This window comes from Arachis ipaensis, chromosome B06, assembly GCF_000816755.2.
Source record: "Arachis ipaensis cultivar K30076 chromosome B06, Araip1.1, whole genome shotgun sequence".
Lineage (NCBI taxonomy): Eukaryota > Viridiplantae > Streptophyta > Magnoliopsida > Fabales > Fabaceae > Arachis > Arachis ipaensis.
Window position 1 is genome coordinate 5,817,768 of NC_029790.2, and position 6,095 is coordinate 5,823,862.

The window sequence follows — 6,095 nt, forward strand, 5'->3', positions numbered from 1 at the left end:
TCAGTTTAGTTATTCATACTAAAAACTAATTTATTTATAAATTTAAATTCTATTTAAAAATTTATTATTAACTAATTAGTTATTACATGCACAAAATAAAATTTAAATCATCTACACTTGTTTAAACGAACAAGTAAATTGGCCACCCGCACAGTACAAATTATTTATAGTTACTTTTGATGGGTTATTATTCTTTCCACTTTATTAAATTTTTAAATGCCAATTTTAAGTCTTACCCCCTTTGAGCTTTTCTATTCAAACTTTTCCACATCTTTCTTGATTCCTTGTGTTATAAACGAAGTGTGGAAGCATATTGTTGTTGATATTAAATTGATAGCCAACAAAGATTTTAACTTAACTACACAAAGCTTTATTCTTTTATTCTTTGTATTTGGATCCTTTCCTTAGTTCGGAGGGTATTAAGAAAAAAAAAAAACAATGAAGACCATGTTGCAAGAATAATATAAAGTTTATTCGTGACAACAAATTAGATGATTTTTAGTGTCAATATAATATTTTAAATATAACAATATTATCAAAGCGTGTGTGGGAATATATTCTTTATAAATCCGAAGACTAAGAGTGATTAATTAGTTTCTATGTGGGGAAATTAAGATTAATAGTTGAGGCATGGTGTTTAGATTTAATTGGTACAAGTGTGTTATGGAATTGAATGGATTTTTGGATTAGGATGATGTAACATCATCTATAGGGATTAGGGAAAATCTAATAAGCACACGTTTGCATAAAACCAACTCCAACAAACTTTATTCAAACTTCTTATTTTATTTATTATTTTTTTTTTGTCAATTTGAGGTTCGTCTTTTTATTTGGACTTGGACTCGATTTGGTTGGACTCAGATTCTTTTCAAATGATCCAGATCTACACCATCCTTTGAGTTGGGCCCAAATAAACTAAACGTAATTGATTAAAAAAAGTGAAATATATGAAAACAATAATTTAACCAAATTAGGGTTAGTTTAGTAGTTAGTTCACTAATCTGCTTAAGTAAACGTTAAAAATTTAAATCTTCTTTGTGTATGCAGAAACCCATTGATCAGCAACAAACTCTTAACCTGCAGAGCTGAAAAATATCGTAAAAAATATAAAAAAAAAAACTTAAAATAATTTAGCGGTTAATTCATTGGTTCGTTTAAATAAGTATATATAAGTTTTTAGAAAAAATATTTTGTTTTACCTAAAAGCAAATGAACGTTTTTACTTTGTCTTCTTTATGTTGTCAATTTGAAGTTAATTTCTATTTTATTCATGTTTTAAAATCTAAATTCAAAATAATAGTAGACGATAGATCTATAATGTTGATGTAAAACATAATTAATTTATCACAACAAAAGTACTAACTTACTCTCGGAACACTTAAAAATGGTTCTTATATGAAGGTTAAAATTAAAATTATATGAAGTTTTAAAATAATTATATGATCATTCAAAATTTTTTTAATTTCAATCCTACATTCACATGAATAGTCATATCAAAGAACTTAAACTAAACAAACTCAATCCTCCTATATAACATTTCGTTTTTGAGAAACAGACACATTACAATAATTGAGTCACACTCACAATGGCCCTTCTTTTTCCCGCACGCATGGATCAATATTCCATCAATCCCTAACTAAAAACATGAAATTGTCTTTCTCCATATAACACCATTACCATTTCTGTAAAATCTTATCTCCAAGTGCAAGTCTAGATGCAAATTGCTTAATCAATAAAGTACTATGCAAAAATAATTCCTAATTGGTTCAAAAAGTTGTTTGTGTATAGGAAGATCCGCTCCCCATTCATAAATTAAAGAACAATACTAGTATATCTGTTTAATTTTAAAATGAGACAAAAAAAAAAAATTTAAGTAAGATAACATCAATCAATGAATAAATTATTATTTATTTTTAAAATTTATTTCCTTAAAATTTGAGTGATAATAACAAAAACAAATTTGATCATTTATGAAATTAAAATAAATAATTTCTCTATTATTATTGTTACATGAATGCATAACAATTATATATACATATGTGTGGCCATGTGCATGTGTTAGTTAATGGTTATTCAAGTAATATAATCTTTATAATTACAAAATGATATATAATATTATATATATGCCCCGGCCCCTACAAGCTTCTACCTCATCATCATTATTTCACTTTTAGAAACCGAGATAATGATACAAGAAGAAAACTTGATACACATTTATTTCAAGGTGAAAATTTAGGTACAGTCGGCTTTATGTGAAGTTAATAGTTGAGAGCTGTTAAATGAAAATTTAGTTAAATCAGTCAAATTATCTAACAGTTTTCAGTTATCAACTTCATGTGAAGTCGACTGCACCTGAGTTTTCACCTTATTTTAAAATATTATAAGAATAATGTATGTGAAAATGAAACACACATATAAATTGTAACTTCCATTTTAAACCATGCAATAATAACATTGTAAGTGGCTTTATATAGATACATCATTTTCCTAATGATGTGCCCTAGAAAAAACCCATCAATGAATAAAATAAGCTAAATTTCTTCAAGATACATAAATATATGGGTAGGATCGAAAAGGAAAAGTAACTTCCATATACACCACCAATTTAGGGCAAGGCTAATGCTAACACGATAATAATATATTACCAATGAGAATTAGAATTATGCACCACCATGGCATTTGGTTGCATTTACACGTCAACATTCATGAATAGATTGATGATCCCAATTAAAATTAAAATGTCCAAATATTTTTCTACCAAAAGATTATTGTTTAAAAAGAGATGTTGTGGAAGTGCCAAAACCACATATTTTGCTTTGCCGAGTTGGAAAAAAAAGAGAGGATGTATATGATACTTTGTATTTCAAGACATTGTGATTATATGCTTTCAACTTGTGTGCTTCTACTTTGGGTAACCATCCACAACAACTTGTCGCTAAACCAAAGATCCACCATGAAATTAAATCAACTTATATTTTATTGAATACAACATGGAGCCACTATTTGAATTGTATTTACATTAATGATAAATAAAAGTAAGTCAATATGATTTTAGGTCATTGAGTAATTATCTAATATTATGCATACCAAAAAAGAAAATGAAATTCAAATATAGTTGTTCCGGTCTGGAACTGAACTCCGAGGTATATGTCGTCCGCAGAGGGAAGAGCACTAGCAACGTCCGCCTCCTATGTGCAGCACCACGAGTTTCTCTTTTATCCGAACAATTTGGAAAACTTACAAAAAGGACTCCGATACTTAAGTCAGCTCAAAATTATAAAACTTAAATTTGAAGAGCTCTATTTTAAGGAAAAGTCTAGGGGCCAGCAACTTTGTTAAATTCTGGCCAGCATGTAACCAGCAAAGGAAAGTAAGCCATTGGATGAATTCTCACACCAATCTCACACCATTAAAATCATCATTGATGACTATTTGATGGCTAAAATCACAAAAGTTGCTGGCCCCCTAGCATTCCTCTTAGTATGTTGTGTTCATATAGATTATTTGCGTTTGGTATTTATCTTTGACCTAGTAGTTTCAAGATATAACATCAGTTCCACACGGTTTGGATACGAATCAATAGTAATGCTAATTATGCAACCTAGCAAGTTAAGGATGAATTTACTTTACGTTTTAATTTTCTGTTTGAATTTCAGTATTTTTTATTTTTAGAATTTTAAAAAGTGAAAAGAAAAAAAATAAAACTAATAATTCTTTTTATTTCATCTCATATTTTCTCTCTTTTCTTTACGAAATAAAAATAAAAAATAAAAAAAATGGCTGCACCCAAATAGTGTAAAGAAAGTAACTTAACCAGTAACAAATTGCACCACTTGAACTCATAACATTAAAGTCACAAAAATAACTTAATCATTGTTCCAAACTCTTCTTCAAATTTTGAAAATATAATACTAAAAATGAAACCCTACATCAAATGCACCCTAAAGAGATGTAGATGGTTAAAGTGAATCATGACTTGGTTGAATAAGGGGATAGTATATATGAAGTCCCTCTCAAAGAAAAAAGGGTCAAGTTTCCAATCAAGTACACAAGAACAAATGTGTATATATATATATACAGAGAGAGGCCAGGTGCAGTTCACAATTTGTATAGACACACTGGACATTATTACAATGTACTATATGTATAAATAAAATAAAAGGGTGAAAAAGACATGCATATCTTAGAATGAATTCATCACACACAGTATAAAAGTGTTGTTCAAAATTATTACACAATACATATGAAATGGGGTTAATTTCTTTACATTTTGCATCTCACACTTGGGCTCATTCACTACTTATTATTACTGTAGAAACTGAGATATAGGAATGGCACACTACATTTATGAATGAATAGTTAACTCCTTATTAAGAGTACTGTTTATATGAGAAACAAATTTAATGCTAAATAGGCCCAACTTGGTTTTGGTTAGAAGAACAATGTTATTGTCTGTACCAACATAAATTTAGTGTACCATGTTACTAAGATAATCTAATAAAATTAATATATGTTTTTAAGATATATTTGCATCAACGATAATGTAATTAACTATTATTATCTTGATTATAATTATATTGCATGATACATGCACCTGTTTATCTTGCTGAATTTCATCATTTTCTTGGTTAGAAAAGTACATGTAATGATAAGGCAATTAATTATTTATGAACATCTCTCTATCTATACATATTCTTAAAAAAAAAAATTTGAAAACCAATAGAAATTAATTTAAATTAGTCTAAAGTTATCATATTTTGTATTCATTAATTATCGTTAGAATAAATATATAATATTAGATATAATAAGTATGTAATTATAAATATTAAGTTAAATAAAATAAATTTTAATTATTATTTTTCTAGTTTTACTTTTCCTACAAATAAAATACAAAACGTTTTATTATTAATTGCTAGAGGGTTGTACAAGTCATTTATTAGTGTACGTTGCACGAAAATATGACTGGGTTCATACATAGTGGAAGAAATTTGCAAAGAAGATAACTTGTATAAATTTGACCAACGATAATAGAACGAAACATAGAGGGAGTAGTAGGAACTTAAAAGCTATATATATAGCATTTAATATGGTGTATCTTTTGGAAGAGAAGGCAAAGTATTTTTGCGGAGAGGTACAAGCTCGCAGTTAAATCATCAAATTTTTCTTTATAAAAATTCTGATACTATAAATTATTTATTCTAAGTTTAATCTATGTGCTAGATAGAGGAAATAACAGAAAAAAAATAATGTAATTTACACTTGTTTTTTAGGGACAAAACTAAAACAAGTCCTACCTATTTTTGAGAGAATAAATTGAAGCATACCTGATTTTTTTAGAAACTATGTTAAGTATTAACCCAATACTAAATGCATAATAAAAAAATAAGTATTTTAAGAACCATTTTTACTACATATAGCCAGACAGTTCGTTTATAATTAAGAAAAATAAAACTGGATGTGTTATGTAATTTGTAAGGTTATGGAATGCATAAATTATATATGATAGAAACTTAGGTGTAGTCGACTTCACGTGAAATTGATAGCTGAAAGCCGTTAAATGAAAATTTAGTCAAATTAGTCAGACCATCTAACGACTCTTAGCTATCAACTTCACGTAAAGTCGACGGTACCTGAGTTTCCACCATTATATACATAGGTCTTGATATGTTTTGACTATTCCAATTATAAATAGGGGGGATTTCTCAAATGGGTTATTATTATTATTATTACTAACCATGCAAAATATAAAATACAACTACTAAAATTAATACTAATGTAAAATATATATTAAAATATAAAATATATATTAAAAATAAATTAGATTATATATATTTATATAAAAATATATAATAATTAATTTTTAATGTTTGATTTTAGCATAAAAATAGTATTTTTTTATTGTTATTAAGTAACATGCAGCCGCAGCTAATTAAGACCACAGATAGGAGGAAATTATTAGTGAGTAATATACAAGAATCTTCTCTAACCAACATCCGATGAATTTAGACAAGAATGATTAATGATTAAAAATATTAGAGTTTTAGCTATAAGTTAGTATTAATAATTTAGCTTTTGTTTTGTTTTGTTGGTCTGAA